At 34.6% G+C, this 25,656-nt stretch overlaps 1 protein-coding gene across 1 annotated transcript in view; it reads right to left on the bottom strand.

The window, feature by feature from the left end:
- The window catches only part of Trpgamma (Transient receptor potential cation channel gamma), a 369,660-nt gene that overhangs the window by 324,023 nt on the left and 19,981 nt on the right, over positions 1-25,656 (bottom strand). The window contains exon 2 of the mRNA XM_074169989.1: positions 16,340-16,608. The gene's annotated coding sequence lies outside the window, so the exon portion shown is untranslated. The remainder of the gene's footprint in view (positions 1-16,339; positions 16,609-25,656) is intronic.

The raw sequence follows: 25,656 nt of genomic DNA, 5'->3' as shown, positions 1-25,656 counted from the left end.
CAACTGATCGCCTTGGGAAGAATTGTTTAACTTTGTTATTCGTAGATTGAGTTTTCTGCCATATCCATAGATGGAGGAATACATTATTGCCTCCACTAACACTTCACTACGATTTTGAACTGACCCAGGAATATACCACCACTTTCAGCAAAACAAAATATATTATGAAGTCAAATAATGAACTATACATATACAACGTCGATGTAACATACGCTTTCCTGGGCTCCGAAACATACCACCAGTTTCAATGAACCAAAATTTATCAGAAACTCTAAACCCGGTTTTCCAAATTGCATGGGTATTAATGGTATCAAATATTTTTTCCATGATAGGTAGAACTCATATTTGTGGCGTAAAACTAACCTAAATTTTTTTTTTCTCACGGGTGGTTAAGTTACTGTGCTGGATTGAGAAAAGATTGATTACTAGTTCATACCAAAGCCCAAAATTGCCGCATCCATGATCTACGATACAAAAGCGATGGTAGCTTCCCATCTTGTAATTGAAATTAGTGAATTGTGTCATCTGTCGTTTCCACAGATGATGTCTCCTCACATGCAAACTTATTCCTTGAGGACCATTAAAACCAGCAATGTATTTGGGGTTCACCCTAGCACCACTGATGAGACCTATGGCCTGTCGAAACACCGTAGATTTGATTATAAATACTCAGTTTTTGAGCTTTGTTTTCAACTAAACGCCTTACAGTGAAAGCTACAAAAAAAACAGAGGAGAAAAATCATAACTCACTCCGGCTTGTCATTCAAGGACAATATAGTCCTACAATGCATTTGTGGTGCAGACTAGCACCAATAACGAGACCTATGACGTGTCGAGGCAGTACCATCTGGAGCTGGATCATTGATACTTTGTTTCTGTATCCAACTAGATGTCTTGCAATAAAAGCTACAGAAAAAGACAAATGAGGAATGTCATTCGGTGATCCATGTTGGATGAAGCTTGATTTTGCAACGGGTTACGTTTAGGAACCTCTATTATTATTGATATTCGTGAATTGAGTCTTCTGTTATCGTCATCGCTTTTTCTTTCCAATACTTGACCTTTAAGAACAATTGTGTGTAACAATAGATTCATTGATTTGTCTAATACCAGTAATGAACTTGTATTAGTCCGATATTGAATCACGAAAGCTTCAATTTTCAATTTCAAATTTTAATTTTTCAATTTATATCTTAGTGAATATTCAAACATTTGCTGGAATATTGAACTATTTCATTTGGTCCCAATCTCCAGATTCAATTACTTACCCTATAAACTGAAGACGTTGTCTACGAATAACCATGATAGATTTCTAGTTTTGTTCTCGTCACGATCTAACCTGACAGGTTCTCATTGGTGAAATGTAAGAATCTAAATGAGACGTGATTGAGTGCACAAACAAAAATAATGACTAACAAGTGTTTCTCTTCCTCATTATCACAACACTTCTGCTGACAAGCCATTACTCTGGAAAAAAGATTTTCTGAGCGCACTTTATATTGTCACGTGTCTTTCCTTGAATCCATCACTTACACCTACAATCCAATGTCGGATATCAGATTGAGTAACAATGAAGAAAATAGAAAAGTTGATGTAGTAAAAAAAAATCTTTGAACATTCTCTACTCACGACCGCATGAAGTGACTGGAATATTGTTGATATTGTCAATGAGTGCTGAAACATTTTTATTTGAAATATTTTCAAGGAAATTCATGTCACAGTTTTGCAAACAAGTATGGGAAAAAAAATTAGAAAATTGCGAATTTCTAGGTTTTACCCAATGATAATATTTTTGAACACAATTACTAGCATAAAATTTTCAGAAAACGTGCAGTAATGAAACAGGCAAGAAATGTAAGAATAAAGTTTGTCGATATGAACCACAGGTCAGTGACGTAAATAATTCGAGCAAGTAATGACCATTTCTTACGAGTACATTACTATAATTTTTCTATAACTTCAAGGAATGTTTTGAAGGGCAATATTATAATATTATTGCGCAATTTGAATAGCCTTCAATAGTAAAATTTGTAGGGGAATCATGGGGTATTGCACAATATAACAGAATTTGTCGCTTCTTTGTTACCAAAGTCGTAGATTTTGTGTTTTATTGTCCAATGCCCTGTGAGTTCCCTACATTTATCATTAGAATCATTGAAATAGATGAAAGAAGAATGTGTGAGTTAGGTGGTACCAGATATCAAGAAACGTGAATTATCTACAGGAGCCCGAGACTTTGCAAACTCATTATATTTCAAATCTTTCAATAGGAAATTGTCTTAATAAATATTCATTCTTTGTACTGCTCTCGAAGAGAATACTCGCTTTTTTGAGCCTCGTGTGAAATCGATTTTTTTTTTAAACTAAGTTCTCAATTTCCTATACATAATTTGTGTGTACTTATGTACGCATGTAAGTAGTTATACTTCGTTTTTTTATAATTTCTTGCTGTGATTTATTTGATTATATTCTTTAAATATATTCATGTATTCTAAATATTGACTGAAATTTATTTTGATACTATCGTCATGTTGTACTGTGTATGGGACAACCTGACGATGAATTTTATTATTTAAAATTCCAAGATTACTTTGAGAAAGCAACATTCAATTTATTTCAATATTATTATATTATTATTTGATCTATTTATAATTCATTTGTACACTCACATATTGAATGATTATGTGAAAATTTTTTTACTTCATGATGTAACTAAATAAATCATACCGTCAACTAACCTCGAATTCTAGGAACGTACTCAAAGTAATATGTGAAAACCAATTTTATTATTTATAATCATAATTATCTTTGAATCAATGAATCGGTAATAAATATCAGTCATCATAATATAATATTCGAAAAAATATATATTTAGGTATATTCATTCATATTTTATTCGGGCTGATACAAAACACGTGTTATAGGTTCGTAAACACTTGAATAAATATCGTCGATACAGTTGACAGTTTCCACGCAAACATTTTTTTTAACACACAACACAATCACTACAGAAACATCCTGTTGATGTCTTTACTTTCACTGTGTTGGTAACGTTTTTGAAAAATAACCGTCCTCAAAGGTAGCACGTAGATGTCGTGGTCGGAATTGAGTCCAAAAATTTGGTGTTTTTAAAAAAATAAAGTCAAGTCCGAATACGTATTGAAGTGAGAAACATTTTGAGAGGACTGACGGCTCCCTACTCCAGCTACCAGGCCCCCTAGTAAAAAATCAAGTGTTTTTATAGAAAAAGTCAATGAGAAAACCTAGGGCGGCAGCATTGCATCGAGCAAGACATCTGCGCCCCCAGACGAAGCTTCTGTTCACTATAAATAGGAGGAGTCTGGCAAAAGGCGCTTGACTGAGAAGCAATGGCCATATAAATTGAAGAAGAGGAAACTAACACCAGAGTGTCGGTTTTTCGTGGCGGGGTGTGTGCGCATCGTAAAAATTTACTCTCATTTTCAAAAAGAGTATGCCTTTAGTGGAATCTTATACCTGGGTACTCTCATGTTAAAGTATTCAGTTTCACATTATTCTAATTTCGTTATTATGTGACAAGTTTTCGAAAAACATTTTTATTTGTTTATAGTCGTTTATTTTTCTTGAATTCATATTTTGATTCTTTTTCCTATATATCAATTAAGACACGCCCGAAGAAACCATTGTACGGCGAAACACGCGTTGCGTTTTTGTGAAACTATTCAGTGAAATTCTCAAAATGTAGTATGTTTTGAATACATTATGAATTTTCGACCGATTCTATCATATAAAAACATACTCCATTCCTCAATGGAAAATATAGCTGTATGGCTTGGTAAAATTTGATAATTCAATATTCAGGAGAAAAAAATGGTCATGTAGTATTGTTACCCAAAACTCCTGCCCAAAAATTTATTTTTGGGTTATTGAGTGTGAATTTATATTTGGATTTTAATCACTCCAGTATTAGAAATTTCGACAATTAACTTGGCCCATTCTTGAGAAAGGTACATTCATTCTTAAAATAGGTGGTTTAAAACAAAGCTGGTTGACGTATTCCGAGATGATACCACAAAATTCAAGTTTTCTTTCGAAATCACCGTCGTTCAAATTATGAATCATTCTCATTTCATGGATGGAATTCGCTTGGCACAACTCAATCAAAGACTATGCATTTTCCACCCAGGCAATGTATCCTAGAACTGCAACATTATTGTCATCGTTTTTGAATATTCCTCAACGGTCATATTACTGTTATTAACGTCACCAGTTCGAATGAATTCCTGTAACAATTCCAATGCCTATGTTACAGAAACCTCCATTATTCTGTAGACTCAGTATCATTGAAGGTCACTGGGCCATCAGAGACCAGTACATGAACTTCTCCTGACAAGTAGGTACGCACCGCAAAATGACACAAAATTGTTGCGTTTTTGTCAATGTTACCTTTTTGTATAGTTACAATTATTGTGAATCATGAAATGACACTGTTTTACCGCTATCTCCGAGATAGTGTTACGCAAGAGCCTATTTTAAAGTAGTTCCGGATACACTATAAATGGTGTCTTGCTATTAAAAGGCACTTTCTTCCACCACCAATCACCACGAGCCTAACTTCATTACTCAAGAAATATTCAGACAATCGATAAGTTTTTCAGTTCTGCCCTTATTTTGATAATATTCTTCACGCCGATTCCTTTTTAGTTTTGTTTCAACAAGTAATAGATCAACGTCAATTTTTTCCTCTACAAACCTTGGGTTGTCGTTATGTTACAAAATATATATGTCTTACTCTGCTGTCTGGATGAATAATTCCTGAAGTATCTGAATCAGATAATGAAAAATTAATACTAATACAAAATTATAATAATAGAAAACTGAAATAAAAAACTAAGCAGACTGTAACTTCACAATAATTAACATAAATTATGAAAATTATGAATACCCTGATCTAAAACTTGATGAAAATTAATAACACTATACATGATAATATCCATGATGATTCCACAAAAATTTTTATTAAAGACACGTTTTGTTTAGCTTCATAAGTTACTGGTACATCAAACCATTCTACAATGCCTTTTATATAACATTAGACATAACTCATTAGATAAATAATTGAATTGAAATGGTATATTTTTCAGGAGAGATACATTCTTGGAAAAGATAGGTTTTGGCTTTCTGCTTTTCCATCTTAAAATAAAAAAGAAATGAATGTGTAAATCTTCCAAAAGAAAGAAAGATAGCAATGAATTTCAAAAATCATGTAGACGTGTAGATCATGCGAAGAAGTACTTTTCAGACACAAACTGGAAAAAAGCCAACTCAAAACAGTTTTTTTCAAATAAATATTGAATTACACGAAAGAAAAATACTTTCGAAACAAATACTTTTATATGAACGCTGAATTATACGAAAAACACTTCTCTGTATTCCTTTTGCATTCCAAACATTCGTAATGGACTCGAATCAGATATCATTCGCAGGATTCCTACACAATATAATTGATAAAAGAAGTAAAATTTCACCTACATGGAACACGGTCATCCTCACTGCTAGACATCCAATGATTCGCCGTAACGCTCGCTTTGAGCCGTCAGTAGCAAATACAAATAACTTTATGAGAAATAACACTGAATTCGTTCATGAAATTACGACATTTTGTTAGGCAATGAGTTGAATTTACGTACTGTCATCGATGACAGTACGTAAATAACATTTATTCGGTTAATTGATTGAATCCCAGCCATAGGGTTCTTGTTTGAATGGAAAGGGTACATTTTTAGGAGAGATTACTTTTTGGGAAAGAAAGGATTTGACTTTCTTTTCTTCTCCATCTTGATTTACATTTTTTTGTATCAAGACGGAGAAGTAGAGAGCCAAAACCTTTTTTCCCATTAATGATTGAATCTGGTGAAATAGTTAGATTTCCAAAAACAATAACAATGAAATAGCATGTAAAATATTGACCAAAACTGAGCCAGATAAATGAAAAATTCTGGAGAAACATGTTAACATAAACATCAAAACCTTCTGCAATAATAACATATTGCAGTTTGGGAACATTTCAGAGAAGATATTTTCCATTTTGGAAAAACTACACCTCACGATTTGATCTCCACAAAGTGAGGTGTAGTTTTTCAAAATAACTATAGATCTTCATCAAATAACGGCCGAATCAATCAGAAAAAAAAGACACCTTCCATCGTCAGCTCCTCTTTTCGTTATTTTTATTACTTTATCGTTATGCAATAGTGATCATGAACATTTGGAATAGTGACATCGTATGGTCAGGTCAAAAATTGGAATTGTATATTTGGAATTGAATATAAACTTCAAAAGTTTTCTATTTTTCCGATAGTGCTTATCGTTATACTTTCAAAACTGTTACAGGGTTGGATATAGAACTAATTCTCACCACGAAAAACACTGTGTTTCAAGATTGTTTCATAGTCTCACTATCGATTAATTTTCCAGGATGGCTCGTTTGTAATGAATTGAAATGTCTAGATTATAATCACTGATGATTTGATAAGGCAATAAATCATCTACTTGGTTTCAAATTTCTAGAAACGTTGATGTTGATGGAAGAATTCTGGTGTGATCCACAATATCGAATGGCTCAAATTTCCAAATATCAACGACGAACAAAGTCGCGAAATTGAGGATTTTGCAGTAAGCAGTGGACTCACTCAGATCATAAATGAGTGAATCAGGATTCCTGATCGTGATAGAAAATATGCTAGTTTTTCGGATATATTCCTAACAACCAATCCAGAAATTTACACAGTCACCGTAAGGTCTTATTGGGATCTTCTGACAACGAACTCATTTCACTGTTGAGTGAATCACCAATAAATATTGGGGAACAATCTAAGCCGCGCAGAGTTTGGCATAACAGATCTACTGAGTGGAAGGATCTGAAATCTGTTTGAAATCTGTTTGAAATCTGTTTTTCCGTTAATCAGCTGCCGCCCCCATACGAACGACAACTCTCAGAAGTTGAGAAACTTGTGCGAGCTAAGGACTAATGAGGTCTTATCTTTTAACGTGTGATTCCTAACACCAATTCACTTCACACTTCAAGACCATGTTCGAAATTTCTCCTGGCTTCAGCTCTAACAATCCGTTAATTTGTACCCTTGAAGTCACGGAAGTTATTCTACAATCCATGGATGCATTATTCCTTTTTCTAAAGACAAACCTGGTTTCAACAAAGATTGCGAGAGAGCTGTCGCCTCCAAAAATCTCGCCTACCAGCAGTGGCGCAAAAATCCCAGTGCCGAAAACAGAACTAGGTTCTCGTGCTAGGTGCTCGCAACAGCTGAGGAATTAGAATAAATGAAAGCAAAGAACTTCACAATTAGAGAATTGGGGATGAACTGTTTGCCAATCCCAACGAATCTAGATCCTTCTGATCGGTAGCGGATGCTGTTAATAGAAACTTTACACAATCAACAATTTCACCACTAACTCAAGTGGTCGGTTCAATTGTAACAACAGCCATAGAAAAAGCAAATCTACTAGCTGAACAATTTGCGTCCCACTCCACAATCGATTTTCTGAGAATCGCACTACCCACTATTCCCACACTAGAATCCACAATGCTGAAAATTCATCCTTGATTACGTCTAGTCAGACGATTTCAGAAACATCTTTAAATCATTAAGGGGTCTGGTCCTGGTGAAGTGCTCATCATCGTACCTAAAAAGTACGGCAATGAACTCGTACCAGTATTTCGCAGACTTTTCAAACTGTCTTACCAGTGAGGGTTTTTTTCATCTCGTTGGAAGATTGCTCGCGTTCAGCCTTTTCGGCAAGACCAGTCGATTTGCTATAGATGATATCGAAAATTATGGAGGAAACCGTAAATATCCTTGACTATTTGGAAGGCTTCAACATTCTGAGCAATAATTATACTGCTTTTGCAAACAAAGATCAACAGGCGACCTTCTATCATATGCCACCCATATTTGGGATAACTCAATCGAGAAACACGGAGAGTTGAAAGCTGTTGTGCTTGATATTTCTAAAGCTTTCGACAGTGTATGGCTCTCCAGCTTCCTGAAAGAACGTTTCCTGCAAGTGGCCGTCAATCAACGCTAATGTACCCCAGGGACCCATATTGTCTCCAACTTTTTTTTTATCAACCTTTTTTACATCAATTACTTACTGAAGGAAATGAAGATTCCAATATATTGCTTTGTTGACGAGAGCACACTTGTCTCTTCATTCCATTTGGATTCTAGGACATCGGCTGTGGATGCACATCTTCACCGGCAGCAGAAGATTGCATAATTCAATGAGGATCTAGAAGTGATTTCGAATTGGAGTAGAACTAAAAAGGTTCAATTCAATGCCACAAAAACCCAGTCATCGGTTTTCTCCAAATAGATAAATGTCTCCGAAACGAAAATTATAATGTCAGGATAGACAATTCCGGTTTCTGCTTCGAAAAGAGGTAAATATGAACACCAATATGTTTTGGTGCAATAATGTCACTGGAATTGCAGAGACTGCTTCACAAAAGCTTGAAACACTATTCCGAACCAGAAAACTGTACACACCTCAGCAAATTTTGATGCTCATAAAACTCAGGACAGACCTCCTTTAGAGTATTGTTCTCATGTGTGGAACTTCTTCAACAGTGATTTGGAGTTTGTAGAGATCAAATCGTAAGGTGTAGTTTATTAAATTACCATGAATCTTCATCAAGTAACGGCCGAATCAATCAGAAAATTTACTTCTTAAGAACTTTTTCATTCGGAGAACTGCGTGTATGTCGAATAATCTTCCTGAGAACATTTTTCAAATGAATTTAATATCTAGCGATTAAAATCCAACGTGAATCGCTACTTTCGCACAGGAACCGCTCTTAGAACACCTTGAAGATTTTTCAGCAGTGCTTCTGTCCTCAAAATTGATCAGACAAATTTCTTCGAAAACCTATTTTAGCAAGTCTTCGAAGGTCATTTATTTCTATTAGTATGAATTAACTAGCTGCAATACCATCGGTATGAATTCCTTGAACTCACCCACTTCAGCAAATATTGCAGAGTTCCGAGAATCGAATATTATGAGTGGATTTGCTCGGCACTTCCACGAGTACTTTATTAATGAAACACACCTGAGCTTAATTTTTATGACCATCCAATCAACGGAAATTCTTTCAGACCTTGGATCGAATATCGGATTCAACCTAGGTAATACTGATGGAAAGGCGTCGATAAAATATTTGACGTTGCTAAACATAAGGAAAGGTCGTTACCTTACATCACATGAGTTTAGTCCAATGAAAGTACATCATTTTCGTATATTGGAGAAAGGTTATCCGCTCAATATAGAAAAGATTATAATTAACCTTCCAAATCTCCATCATCTCACGTTCGAGGGAGTTATGACGAAAATAATATTGGTCCCAATTTTCTCAGCGACCAAAACTCTTATTACTATTTCAATCGAAAATTATCATTACTGCTATACAATTCACTTGATTTTCGGTCTTTGAATATGAACTAGTAATTTGACCGACTCAAAGTGTATAGTTTTGAGAAGAATTGAAATGAAAACAAACAGGGCGTTTTCGTAATGTCGCAAAATAAATGCCATCTCTTCGAAATAATTAAAAAACTATTCATAAAATATGATTTCATCTTGTATTCATAAATACTGCAATTGATAGTTCTTGAGTTATTATGATTAATTTTTTCAAATATATGAAAATGTTTCTTGTAGAACTTTTTGGGAATTACAACCTTCCACAATTTAAAAAAAAATTATAATGAAGACCTTTATATAGGGTGTCAATTTAAAAACGTCTCACCCTTAAAATCTTCCTTCCAGTTAACAATATGAGAAATCGAAAAAACAGTTCAATTATATTGTCAAAGGGGACACTTTCAAGAACTATTTGTAGCCCTTATGATCAAACCCCATGGGAGGGGTAGAATTTAAAATGGAGAGGGGGTCGAGCGGAATATCATTTGCATTCAATTCTGCTTCCAATGGTACCCTGACTTATTTTTATGAGCAGTTTTCCAAAAATAGGTTTCTAAAGTAACAGAAGTAATTATCAGCACGCCTATACTGAGATGCAAGGTTCGACCAGAAGTGTTGAGATTATTAGGTGGTACCATTCAAACACTTTGTTAGGTGTAACATTAGCCATCAGCTCTAAATAATTTACATCATCAAAAAGTAGTCAAATAGTAAAACGTAGATGATGGTAAAATTGTGTTAAGTAAATTCTTAATTTTTAATTCTCATCGCAGAAAGTGTACAGATAGTCGTACTTTTTTGCTACTTCTACTGAAAAAGTTTTTGTTTTCAGGCAAAAATTGGTACAAAAATTTAAACGATGTAATAGTATTGAGCATACAGTTGTACCTATTGGGCTGTTAAGTGGTTAATAAGTGTATACAACTGTAAATTGTTTACATTCTTCAAGACAGAATTGAAATGTTTCTCAGTCATGTAGAAGTTAGAAAGTGCGCACGAAGGGTGGCATGTCTTTTTAACGAAATCATCCAAATGGTAATGTGAGTCACCGGTATATGCTTGATTTGGTAAATAAGTTTCACGAAACTGGTTCAGTGATAAATAAAAAAGTAACCCCACATTATTCAAGGAAGCAGCTCAAATTGAAGTTTTGGGAACATTGGCTTCAGAGCCCACGAGCTCCTTTCGATCAGTATCAGAACAGACGGGAATGTCACGCTAGTCTATAAGAAACGCAAGGGCTCCACGAGGATGATTATGATAGAAGAATAGAGTTTTGTGAAATCATGTCGAGTCAATACGATCCCTAATCTTCTGTTAAACATCTGTTTTAACGATGAGTGTTCATTTTCATCTGAATGGCAATGTTAATAAACATAATTGTCGCAATTGTAGTGACGAAAACCCACATATGATTTACAGAGGGCATACAGAACACCCACAAAAAGTTAATGTTTGGTCTGGTATTTTTGGAGATGCCTGAAAAAACTATCGATCCTCTTATAACTCACGAGCTAGAAACTCAAATGGATGCAAAAAGTAACGAACTTTTGCAGGAGGATGTGTTACATTTTCAGCAGGACGGTACTCCTCCTCATTATTTTCTCACCGTCCGACAGTGGTTGAACAAGAGATTTCAGGATAGATGAATTGACAGAAGAGAAGCAGTTTAATAGCCTCCAAAGTTACTGGTTTCAACACCATCAGATTTCTTTTTTTGGGGGCATCTCAAATCAGTTGTTTATAGAACACAACCTTCTGATATTGAAGAACTTAAAAGACGAATTACAGCAGCATGCCAGTCAATTCCTAGTGAAGTTTTCCGTATTATTAGTAGGGAGTTCGAAAACAGACTTTATTACCCAGTAAGTAGATTTTATATTTGACATGACTTTATCGCAAATTGAATTTTATTTTGAAGAAGAACAATAACCAACAAATAAAAAATCCCACGCGTAATAGGTAAATTCATCTCTGTCATTCAAGGGTTGGAATGGTGTCACCAACTCTTCTATTTTTATTAAAGTGTAAGTTTAGAACGCTATTCTTGGAAACAGCTCGTCAAAAAATAAATCTTCTGGGTATCATTGGGAGCAGAATTGAACGTCAATCAAAATGATGTGCCACTTGACACCCCTTTCCATTAATGATTATAAGGGTAACATCTACCCCTCCTTGGGGGTTGAACCACAAGGGCTACAAATATTCTTTGAAAGTGTCTTTCTTGACTATAAAATTGACCTGTTTTTTTTCGATTCCTTATATTATTCACTGGAAGAAAGATATTGAGGGTGGAAAGTTTTTAAATTGACACCCTGTATAGATGTTCAACTTATTAGTTCACTAATAAGTATAATATCTTAAAGGTTCTGAAAATGGTTCTTTTAGAAGATTTAACAAAACTAAGATACAATCTGTTGCTCAAAGTCAAAGGAAAATTTGGGAAAGAAAATGTTTGGTCACAAGGGGGAAACATCTTCGCCAAAATTGGGGGCAATAAACATCAGTTGAAGCCTGAAGAGGATCTTGGAAAACTTTCCTGAGGTCAGAAGCAGCCGTCAGTTCATCTACGTAATATTTCGAATTCAATCAGCAATACAAATTTGATTACTTCTATAATCACTTGATATTAATTGTACCTAACTACTATCTACCAGTGTACACTTGAATCAACGAAAATAATTCATCTATATTCTTTCCTTTTTTTTTACTACTAAGACAACTTTGCTCGTTTTTACGTCTATTTGAAACAAACACTGAATTAGGTCTGTTTTTATATTAATTTTATACTTTTTATGTATGAATGTGTTTTGTTAACTCATGCCATTTGAATGTGAGATCTCTGATATCATCTTTTCAGGAATTCAAAAATGCTGTTCAGTCTTATGACATTGTGGCGATAACTGAAACATGGTTTACTAGTGACTTAAGGAATGACGCAGTATCTATGTCACAGTATAATCTTTTCAGGTCTGACAGAACAAGATCTCGCGGTGGAGGTGTTGCACTTTATGTCAATAAGAATATTTCGTGTTCTAGATATAATTTTCCTTTTACTCCTGATGAGAATATTGAACAACTCTGGATACAGATCAAAGTAAACAATCGTAAAATAGCCATAGGTAATATATACAGACCACCTTCTGGAAATGTTAATCAATTCATAAGTGATGTTATTGAGTCCCTTTCGCAAATTATACCCACTGTAGACGAAATTATCTGTTTAGGCGATATGAACTTTGACCTACTCAAACCCGAAAATATCCTCAGCAAATGATTTGATGTCTATGACTCTAAGCAAATGATCAATGAGCCCACTAGGGTATGTGATACACCGCTCTCATTGTTAGACCCCATTTTCCTATCTAACCCCAGTCTCATAAGCACCTTCGGAGTACTTGATGCTAGAAATATATCCGACCACATTTTGTAGAATGAAAATTGAAAAACTTCAGGGATTTTAAGAATTTCTACCTTAACAGATTCCTTCAGGACTTGAATAACACACCACTCAACGATATTTTCCATATTAATGATCTCGATAAAAGAATTGATTTTTTCAATAACGTTCTGCTCGCTTTATTGGATAACCATGCCCCAATCAGAACAGTACGAGTATTCAAACCTAAATCACCATGGCTCACATATCCTATATGAGTTATGATGAAAGCACGTGATGATGCGTTGGCTAAATACGAAAGAACTACCTACTTATCTGATTGGGAGCGTTATAAAGAGCTCAGTAATTTTACGTTAGCCGCAATTTGCCTCGAGAAAAAGTTATTCCATGATTGAGTCCTCAGTACAAATAATTCCAAACATCTTTGGAAAGAACTCAACCGTAACTTTTGAATAAAGTACCAGTCGCTGTCCCTAGTCACCTCCAGAATCCAGACGGAATCAACGATTACTTTTGCTCTGTCTTTGTTGATAAAGAGCCCGACGGCGACCTACTTCACTACTATGATGATATTCGCTTCAATAATATCGAAATCAAGTTCAATTTCAAATTTCTCACCATTTCTGAAGTGAACGACATTCTCAATAGTCTAAAATCCAATGCGTGTGGAGCCGACTGTATTACTTTATGTATGCTCAAGTACTGCAGTCCCTTTATTGATTGTTACCTGACTCATATTATCAATTACTGCCTGGAAAAAGCTTATTTTCTCAAAGTATGGAAAGAAGCCATTGTTAAACCGCTACCTAAATTGAAAAATCTACTTACTCTCTCAGATTTACGCCTAATAGGTATCTTATCAGCCGTTTCTAAAATTCTATCCACACTCAACTAACAGCCTTTATCATATCCGAAAACATTCTTCCAGACTACCAGGCAGGGTGTCGAAATGGGTATAGTACTATAACTGCTCTATTTAATGTTAGTGATAGTATTGTAGCCAATATTGTGAAAAAAGTCACCGCTCTAGTATTATTAGATTTTTCTAAGGCGTTTGATACCATTAGCCACAAACTCCTTCTTTCCAAGCTCAAATAGTATGGATGTTCAGCTGATGTCATAAAATTTTTCAGTTATTATTTGAACAACAGATATCAGAAGGTTCTTGTTGATGATACAAGTTCATCCTTCAAAAGGGTTAGATCAGAAGTACCTCAAGGCCCAATTCTAGCTCCTATCCTATTTTTGTTATACTCTGCAGATATTTTTTTTCAAATTAATCATTGTCAGGTACAAGCATTTGCTTGTACCTGATCAGAAGGTTCTTGTTGATGATACAAGTTCATCCTTCAAAAGGGTTAGATCAGAAGTACCTCAAGGCCCCATTCTAGGTCCTATCCTATTTTTGTTATACTCTGCAGATATTTTTTTTCAAATTAATCATTGTCAGGTACAAGCATTTGCGGATGACACCCAGTTATACCATAGTATCGAACCTAATAACATCTTAGTATCCCAAAATCAAATAAATGATGACCTTGAAGTCATAAAAATTCTGTCGAGCAAACACAATTTGAAGCTGAATCCTAGCAAATGTCATATAATGTTCTTCGGCAACATAAACCAAAGACAATATGCTAAAGATCATATGGAACTCAAGATAGGTGACCAAATACTCAAATCGGTTGACTCTGCAAAAAACTTGGGAATCACTTTCGATCAACATTTGAAATTCAACGCACATGTAAAACAGCTTATGATCAAATCCTATGCCACTCTCGATGTTCTTTATCCATGTAGACAGAGCTTGTCCTTTAGCACAAAAAAGCTACTTTCACAATCGTTCATCCTTTCGAAAATCAACTATGGAGACCCTGTCTATGATCCCTTTTTGGATTTCGCTAATCAATACAAAATACAACGTGTGCAAAATTCTTGTATTCGCTTCATTTTAGGAATACGTAAATTTGAACATATTTCCCAAGCTCGTGCCAACCTTGGTTGGGTATCAATGTCCGTTCTCAGGGAATATAACTACTGCAATATCACCTACTCAGTACTGAAATCTAAAATACCTGTTTCTCTATTCAATAAATTGACAAAGAGGTTAGAGCTCCATCCTTTCAACCTTCGAACTAACGAAAACTTACACATTCCTCGTCATTCGTCATCCATGTTCAGAAAATCATGTTCCTTCTTTGCTGTATTTTGTCATAATACGATTACTGAGGATCTTATGCAATTCTCGCAATCCACATTCAAAAAGAAACTAAAAGCAAAATCCAATATGTGATCAGAAAAATTAAATGTATACATTAAACTATGATCTTGTTGTATTCTCCTAACAATTTCGTTCATCACACAATCTAATTTTATTTGGTCCAGTTAAATTTTATTTTTTTTTCTTATAATGCATATTAGGTTAAGTGTAAAAGTAGCTAATAGCTAAACTTCGCCTATTATGTAATATTAAATACTGAATAGAGTCGATTATTATAATAGGTTACTGCGTAAACACATTTTCATTTTTTCAGATTGGAAGAAGGTGAAAATCTCCATAAAGATCGATGAAAAACTCTTCTTTCCCGCACCAAAAATGAATTCGAATTGGTGACATTTCCACAGCATATCAGAAGTAGAAATAAAATGAACTGTAAAGTAGTATTCATTACTCTCAATGCGAGTGGTAATAAGGGGGTGATTTTCCATCTTCTAAAAAATATTGCCAACATTATTTCCCTCATATTTCGCTTAGTTCTGATATAAAGAGCGAAAATGAGAGTCTCAGGTACTTCTTTGAGCTATCCTAGAAAAATGTAATGTATTTTAGTGAATTCACATTGAAATTTTCAATTTTGGCATTCGACGAATAAGAACCAACTTTCCTGTTTCGGTTGACACGTCAAGAAAGGTACTTCGACCACGCCACTGAAGATGACTGCCGCAGTTTCAGTTGAAACGTTTGGAGAATATGACCAAAGAAAACCACGCACACATATTATAATTCAATCATTTGTATAAGCTACATTCTCACTCGCGAATAATTGGAAAAGTATTGACTATAAAAAACCTCTCAGAACAAAACTTTATAGAATCAGTCAAATCATCCATTGACGAACTTACTCTCAATGAACATTTTTCACCTTCGACAAAGGCTGGCATACATCCTCAAGGAAGAGCAACCTCTGGTACAGTAGAGGGTAAGTAGAACCTGAATCCAAATGTTTGTTTGAATCGGTGATGTTAATTCAATATCGCTGTGTTTGACCTTCAATGACTGGGCTATATTTCCATTTTTCTATTTGAAAAATGGATGGAGAAAACCACTCTTCTGGCATATTTTCGAGATAGTGATGAAGTCCAAGATTAAATTCCATAAAATGGTACTTGTTGAGATATATTATACATTATATGCAATATTTTACAACTACTTCACTTCGTATTATGCTATAAACTACTCACCTTGACTTTTTTGCCGCGCTTGGCGGCAATAGCCCGGGATTTTCTCCGTATTCGATCCAGAGGTAACAATCAGTTGAACTCGCACCCCAAATATTCAGTCTGAGTTTTCTCAAGTTCAACAACTTTTCGACGCCTGAATTGCGTTGACGAAACTTTCCACTCAGGTGTAGTTGAAGCTTTCACGGGGTTAAATTTAACTCAACTTTGAAGATGAATGTCAAGACCTAACATGGAACCACTACCTGTTGAAGTGGTTTTCTGTAGAGTGCCTGGAAAGAATAAAAACACATTCATCAATGTTGAAACTGAAGTGGCAATTAATTATATAACTTAACACCTGAATTTTCAGTTCTCTGATCTATTTGATTTCTGTACAAGATCTGTCTGATTTTTTTATTGTAATGATGCATGTAGAAAATTTTCAAATATAATAGCCGAATATAGAGTCATAATTTTCAGAGCTTTGGATAACCGGCGGCAAGTTTCATCTGGTTAGTGATAGCTTTCAGAGTAGAGGTTCGGGGGTCGACTCAATAACCAATAAGTTGTTGAAGAGGCTCCCGGACAACTGCGTCGAAAGTCTACTACAAATCATAAACAGTTCGTTGGCCCTCAGATACTTCCCCAGAAGGTGGAAGCATGCGATCGTTGTCATGATCCAAAAACAGGATAAGAACCTGCTATTCCCACAGAACTATTACCCGATCTGCTCTCATCGGTGGCTAAGCTAGCTGAATGAGTTGTTTTGAGTCGTTCTGCCTGACGAACAATTCAGCTTCAGGAAAGAACACTTCACTGAGCTACAGGCAACGAGACTGGTTGAAAACACCATCGCAGAGCTAAATCATAATCGTTCATGTCGTTCTTTTAGACATTTCGAAGGCCCTCGACCGTGTATGGCACGAAGGTCTTCTGCATAAGCTAGTCCAGTTCGACCTGCCTCGGGGCCTGATCCAGTGGATTGGATCTTTCCTGAAAGACAGAACATTTCAGGTTTGAGGGCTCTCTGTCTGACAACAGAGAGATCCTTGCTGGAGTGCCACAGGGGGATGTGCCCTATCTTACGCTGTTCTTCACACCAGTGACCTCCCGAGGTCCGAGCGTGTGAAGATATCTCTCTACGGCTCTCCACTCATCTCCCATGGGTCGGGAGCTCAGGATCGTGTATATGCAACGTGCATTGGCAGACCCCGAGCGCTGGTACCTCGAATATAATATCCGAGTGAACCCGAAAAAGACTCAGGTGATTAACCATAGAAAGAATGATATCTTCTCCAGCCAGAAAAGTGAGGATCTCTGGAAGGGAGATCGACTGGCAAGCGCGGGTAAAGTACCTCGGTCTTCTAATAGACCGTAGGCTCACCTGGAACCCGCACATCACAACCGTGAAGGCAGAGATCGAGGGGCGGATCAAAAGTATGTAGCCTCTGATTAACTGACGATCTAAACTGAGCCTGAAAAATAAACTCACGATCTACAACACGTTGTTCAAGCCTATCATCATGTATGCTTCAGGCGTCTGGGGACCAGCGGCCCCGACTAACATCTCCATTCTGGTTAGATTACAAAATATGCTAATATGGATAACTGTGAATGCTCCGTGGTTCGTGCGTAATCAAGCCATCCGCAGAGATTTGCAGCTGACTTCCACCAAGCAGTCTATTCAGTCGAGGAATCGGCGAGTTTTTGATTGTGCAGAACCTCACGAAAACCCGTTAGTTAGGGAAGCTATTGATTAAACTGTAGACGACCCCTCCCGATATAGAAGGCCCCGACACTCTGTCGAATGTATGTATTTAAACTTGTATCCCGAAAGACAACAACCATATCGAACTATGTTCAAGTTATTAGATCAAAATCTCACCGAGTTTGGTTCATTTGAAAAGCCGAAGAAAAAATACGAAAACGGAATGGACCAGGAAACTAAAGAAAATTTGATAAATGGACAGGGAATAATGGGCCGGTGAGGTGGCCAGGAAGGTCTCCAGACTTATGTGATATGAATACATTCTCATAGGGTACACTGAAAAATAGAGTTCATGGAGGAGAAAAATTAATCGTGCAGTGAATAATATTCGAAGAAGGGCACAGTTGTGTTATCATGAAGAAGGCCAGTGTTTTGAGCATTTGCTTTGATTTACTTTTGTCTTTACATTTCAGTTAATTATTGTTATTTGTTCAAAGTTCTATTTTCATTGAAAAGGACACAATGTCTAATTTATCTCATACACACCTCATTTATCAAATTTTGATTGTTGATTTTGTCCCCGTATTTTTTATTTGACTTCTCAAACAAACCGATCTCGGTGAGATTTTGATCCAATAACTGGAACTCAATTGTATATAGTTGTCGTCTTTCGGGATACAAGTAGTTTAAATACATTTCCGATGTCCTAACACTGTTTCTATCATATTTGTAATAAATTTGTATCATATCTGTGTTTTCTTTATTCGTGAAATCCATTTCTTGCCAAAAATTCAATGACTTGTACCTACAATAACAAAATGTCATTGAGTTTAACAAATTGAAAGTTAAATTTACAAACATCAAAGTCAATGCCTATTATGATAAGAATTATTTTTCGCAATATCTCTAATTTTTCTAAAAAGCATAATAACCTATGAATCCAATGTAGAGACTATAAAAAAAATTAAGTTGATGATGGTGGCCGGAACATAAAACGTCGGATAGCAAATCTGAAAACACCATTATGTAGCAGGGAAAAAGTGCAATTCATTTTCGAATCCTTCTAAAATAAAGCCAGAAAAAAAAATATAAACACCATTTTCCGAAATTTCTGTTTTTGCCGGATATCTCCGGATATACTTGGAATTTCAGAACTTACTTAACGGCATATTGTTAATCAGGTAAATGCGCAACTTTGGTTCGATTCAACCATCTTCGTATATCTCATAGTTTCCGAGATCCCCATGGTGAGAATCCAATTTGAAACACCCTGTATACAAAATATCATGTTATTTCAAGAGGTTTTAGAAAAAAATATTTCCAAAAATTTTTCTATGAAACTTAGGGAATTACACGTGGATAATGAAAACAAAAAAATACCACTATATTTCCAACATTTTGTGTCTTATAGGAAAAATATATTTTCCCAAAAACTCGAGAAATCCGTAAATTGGATAACTTTGTGTGTTCACGTTTTGTGAGAATCTGAAATCTCCAATCGAAGTTTTCTCTCAGAATCTCATTCGATAGAATTGCAATTTTCACATTCAGCTCAACTCATTTCGTGCATGAATTTCAAGTTAACGTTGCGTTGCATAAAAACTTGGTCCAAACTTCCACCAATATTGTCTCAAAGAAAATCTGATTTGAACAAGAAAGCGATTATTACATTATAGTTCATTGAAGGGTGCAGATAAGTATTGAGCAAGAATGAGATTGAAAATGAATATTATTGAGTAGTATACTAGGTGATAACAATATCATTGTAGTCGGTGCTATTCAATTATTTTTGGGGTATGAAATTCAAAATGTCAATAGAAAAAGACGTCTTAGTGAATATATTATGTCAAATAATCCAGTTTTTGAATAAAAATTCAAGAATTCAAATATTTCACCAATTCAGATACTTTTCACTATTTTGATGCACTTTTTCACTTCATTAATTTCGAAAATCTCAATAGAAAGTGATATTTTTCATACTCTAATATTGTATTTAGTATTATAGTAGTGTAAATATCAACGATGCTATGTGGTTCATCTTTCTGTGCCAGTGAAAAAATGCACAATTTTTATTTCATAATTTTTATCGACGTTTCTTGGGTTATTTTCACCTTCAACAATCTGAAAAAATATGAAATATTTCAAAGAAGAACATCTTCTCCCAAAAGATAAAAATGTTCTGTCTATCAGTTACTTGTCGTATTTACTGATTGCCTTTCAAAAAAAATTACTAAATAATTATACAGATACTTGTCCCGATGTTTCCGAAGCTAAAATATGCCTCCGTGTTCAGAACTGAAGAAAATCTGTTTGGAATATTTTTCACACAAAATCAACTATGCCAATTTTCCTCCACTCTTTCACGTTCCCAAATGAAGGACTGTGAAATAGGATCTGGGTTGGAGCAGAGTTCATTAAATAAATGATAAGCTCGTGTTCTTCTTTGAACAGCTTCAATAAATTATTAACATGGGCGCCCATACATCAATTCGATTCAATGAGCCTCTCGTTAGTTCAGTTGATGAATCACGTTGTTGTTTATATATTATATGAATTTCGAAAATGTATTGATGTTCTGAAAGCTTCAGATAATATAAGTGCTGAAATGTTTTTTAATGATATGACGGAGGAAAATGTTAACTATACCCAATCATAAAAAAGAAGTACATATTCAATCTGTTTAAAATCTGTTTTTCCGTTAACCAGCTGTCGCACCCCTACGAACGACAACCCTCAGAAGTCGAAACTTGTGCGAGCTAAGGATTAACGAGGTCTTACCTTTTAACGTGTGATTCCTAACACGGGTTGGACGGTAGCAAGTGAAGATCGATCGTTCAGACTAGGGCTTGAACCACCGACCAACACGGCAGTCAATTCGAGTGAGTGAACAAAGCACCCACGCCGAACCGCTTGGCTACCGACTGAACTATCTCTTTCCTATAATTCAGCATCCTATCCTGGATGTACCTAACTTTCCGTTATCTTATGATGTATTTAAATTTAGATATAAACGATTCTTATCCAGTCAACAATAGTTTGTTGCTTGTACCATTTGATTATAATTATGAAATTTTCTTATCAACCATATGTAGAGAACAGAATATTTTTTAGAGTTCGATAATAATTGTTGTCTTTTCATGTGTGTATATATATATATATATATATATATATATATATATATATATATATATATATATATATATATATATATATATATATGTATATATTTATTAGCTTTTCGAAGGACATGTGGAAGAATTGGCTGCTGAGTCTAACGGTTCTCCTTTTGTTTTACCTGTATTACATGTTTTTGTATTGAAAAATTACTCTATATTACTTTATATATTAGTGAATAATAAGTGTATTGTTATTATTTATTATAGGTATTATTGAAATGGATTTTTTGTTATATATGTGATATATGTGGGAATTGGCCGACACCTGTTGGAAATTCATGACAATGTATTTCAATAATACTTCGTCGCGAAATTTTCACTTAACAGTATGCAAAACCACGACACGTGTTCCACTATACAACGCATTCATTTTTCCTGCCATAGAAACCAAGTAAAGCCTACGTGTTTGAGATGGTAAATGAATTGAGATGCTATTTGATCATACCAAATTATACAACAATCGAATTTTGACCAAAAACTGATATTTTTGTTACTTACAGGATTGAGAATTATAAAAATATTACGAATTATAATTGAATAGGGAGAAATGAGCATTGAAAGAAGGATTTCGGCAATACAAAAAATTACAAAACGAAAAAGTACGAACTTTCATTGTGTTAGGGTACCTATCTGTCGAATTTATTGGATTGTCTGAATTATATTTTGAAGAAATCGAAACAATTTACAAAAGAAGTAACGACAAGACCGTAATTTAAAATTGTTGCCACTGATGATGGTAAGTATTTCAAATGAAACGCTATGAAAATATCAAATGTGATATACCCCTGAATTGTGAATTTATTGCTTTATCAATATCTGTAATGAAAAAGAGAGGTCTGTATTCAAAAAAAAAGTTGATGGTGGCCATGTTGACACAAAACATTTTATCGAATATTCATTATTACAATGTCATAGTACATTTTGAAAACAATACCATTTTTTTTTCCATTTTTTGATATTTTCTGAAATAACAATTTCATTCGAAAAAAACGAAAAACAGCATTTTTAGTTTTCCCCGTATAACTCGAGAAGTGCGAGAGTCCCCGTTAATTTTCTTCGATCATTTTCGTGTAAGGCATCACATTTTAAAAGGTAAGACCTCGTTAGTCCTTAGCTCGCACAAGGTTTTTCATTCAATCAAATAATCAATTAAACAATGGATTTGTACCATCTCTCAAAATTCACTTTCCATTGAATTTTGTTTGATATGTAGTATTTTTGATGCCTCAAAGATAGTCTTAGGGTCGTCACCACGACCTCCGGAAAAGTTTTTGCAGGAATCAGTTCCAAAGTTATCCGCTAAAGTTCTGATGAGAAGTTGAAGAAAACCATTAACACCGGAACTTTCAAAGTATACCTGGAAGTTGAAAGTTTTCCATATGAGTGAAATTTCATATCAAATCTATTTCACATATTTCACTGTGTAGCGTTCCTGAGATTTATATCTGTTTCATTTCTATAACAAATGTTTGTAATACAAACTGAATGGAAGAATTCGACTTTACTGTTCATGTATTTGATAGTAGTTGTTGCAGATAGTTTTTTCTCTTCTAGTTTGTATCTGAAAGAAACGTATGTGCGTGATTTACATATTTATAAAAAAGTGTTCAATGGTGTATTCGATATTCTCATTCCTTTCATCAGAAATTTTTCCATATAAAAATGGTCAGTAGGAAGCTGAAATATTTCATATAATACTCATATAATTGAAATAAATTCAGGAAAATGCAGTAAAAAAAATAAACTGTCTTCGCATTCATAAATGGGCAGAAGTACCGTTTCTCATCGACATTTCGAATCGAAACTTTCACAATTTCAAATCATTACCAGATCTTGTTTCGCAACCCATGTCATTATCAGATTTTCTCTTCTGGAAAACATTCCTACACAGATTTGCTTTTTATTGGTGGGTTCACCCAAGTAGTTCACGTATTTTTTTTGGAAGATTGAAGCCGATCAATCTACTTAATCATTGTTGTTGACGGCAATTTGTTCGATAAAACTCTCTGTAAATAATTATCTGGCGGTGGTTTATTCAAGAATGTGTGCAATTGTGCAGCTTACTGATAAAAGCCATTGCTTTATGTTTACAGGGACAAGTTGAAGAATTATGTATGACAAAGTCCTCATAAGATGGTCCGTGAAAAATTGTTGGATTATGTTTATCAGATATCGTTTACAGGATTTCTACACAATATAATGAATTAAAGAAGTAAAATTACACTCACTTGCCTTATCAGCTCTTCAGTACCAAATACGGATAACATTATAAGAAAAAACTCATTTCGTTCATATAATATGAAAATATATGTTTCGAGAGTGCTTTCTCCACAACAAATGTCTTTCTAAGATTACCTAATAAAACATCAGAAAAATTTAATACCAATATAATTTATGAAACCGCAAAATTGTGTTATTCACACCATTTATAACTTAAAACTACTAGACGGATTTTCATGATTGTTGATTTGTTGATTTGTCTCCACCCGGAATTGATGACGTTCAGTTTGTTCAGTTGTGAATGGTGCCCACAAAGAGAATTGAGATTATGACATGTGATTGTGCATGCATGAATGATTTTTATGTCATAATAGAAGGAAAGTTAGTGTTATTCACCATGCCTTGAGCGAGAAGTTCAAATCTTTCACAGCAAAGCCGTGAATCTACTAAAGATGAGGAAAGCGCCAGGTTCAGTATTGCTATGGTTACTTTTTTGCAGTAGATCTCCGGTTTTTTCTCCTATCTATCAATTCACACTTTGAGGGTTGAAATTTACTGAGGACTCAATTTACTTTCCATGATAATTACTAAATAACTATAAAGATAACTAATCAACTATGAATATTAAGAAGTATCTCATATGTATATGTATTCATAAAATATATTTTCCACTCTTTTTGTATGAATCTACTGTTTTTTCTCATACAAAATCTACTTCTTGACTTAAAAATGACCTGATAACACTGACCGTGTTAGTGTATCCTGACTTCATGGGTGGAGAATTCGTAATCAATTGAAGGCAATACAAACCATAGCCAACTCTTCGTTTCCATCAAAATGAAAAAATACCAGCGTTGAAGTACTATATGACTCCGGTTATCTGATAACATGTTTTCACTAAGCCAGAAACAAATGAATATGTATTACAGGTATCATAGGTAATCTATGCTATCTTGTATATCTTATCTTTATGCATGTTCGATTCATGATTTATTATTCATATTAATACATTTCAGAACAAATATGAAAAATTACAGCACACATTGTTTCATTTGACAACTGGAACATTAGATATTACTATAAACACGGCGATTTGGCCTGAATGAACTGAAAATAAAACCTTCTGGAAACTTCCATCAATCAATCAAAATATGTGTCAATGTCAAAGAATAACATCTTATTGACAAAGTGTTTATACAGTGTCGTCCACTAAGTGTGCAACAAATGGGAAACTTTTTTATTATCGATTTCTCAGAAAATTTCATTCCTGACAAAAGTTGCTGTATATTCGAAAACTATACCAAATGTATCTGAAATGCTTTTATGACAAACACCATACAGGATATGACAAAAAATATATTTGGATTTGTATTTTTTCAGATGATCGTCAACTTCATGTTTGTTGCAACGATATTTAACAGAAGTCTAGAATAAAACATATACTCTTTTTGACGACGCAAATACTTTACTAAGTATAATGTTCATACGAATAAACTGTCAAAAGCTATCGCGGATAGCCATGAACAAAAAAGAACCAATAAGCGATAGTACAGAAAAATACAGTAAGTAACTTAACAACTTAACATGTGCTAACAATGAAAATTATTGAACCGTCGTAACACATTAACGGGAATATTTCTGCAATGAACTCGTATTGAAGTTTCAAACTCATCAACATTATTAAAGGGCGATCTCTGTAGACTTTTTGTTTTAAGTATCCCCATAAGAAATAATCTAGAGGTGTAAGGTCTGGAGAACGAGGAGGCCATCGAGGATCGGTATTTCATCCTAACCATTTATTACGAAATGTCCTATTCAGCAACTGAGAAACATTTCTAGTAGTATGGGCAGGACATCCGTCATCTTGGAACCATAACTTTTGCCGTTCTTCTAATACCATAGCATACAAAAACTCTCCTATTTCAGTTTCCAAAGAGTTCAAGTACCTGTCACCATTCAAATTCTCGCGAAAAAAAACGGAACTAGTAATTTATCACTCAATATACCACACCAAACGTTTGTTTTCTGATAGTATTGATTTTTGTTGTCAATAATAAAATTTGGGTTGACATCTGATCACCATCTGCAATTTTGTGATGATAGAACCACATTTGTTGTAAAAGTAGATTCATCTCCAAACAGAATACATCGGTGAACATCTCGTTGTTCTTCTATTTCACTCTGAATCCACATGGAAAAATCATATCTCAAATCATAGTCTCTTTCTTAAAATG

Source organism: Leptinotarsa decemlineata, unplaced genomic scaffold, assembly GCF_025532065.1.
Source record: "Leptinotarsa decemlineata unplaced genomic scaffold, Ldec_3_MD MMD2_P_RNA_scaffold_6, whole genome shotgun sequence".
NCBI lineage: Eukaryota > Metazoa > Arthropoda > Insecta > Coleoptera > Chrysomelidae > Leptinotarsa > Leptinotarsa decemlineata.
This window is presented reverse-complemented; position numbering and strand designations above follow the sequence as displayed.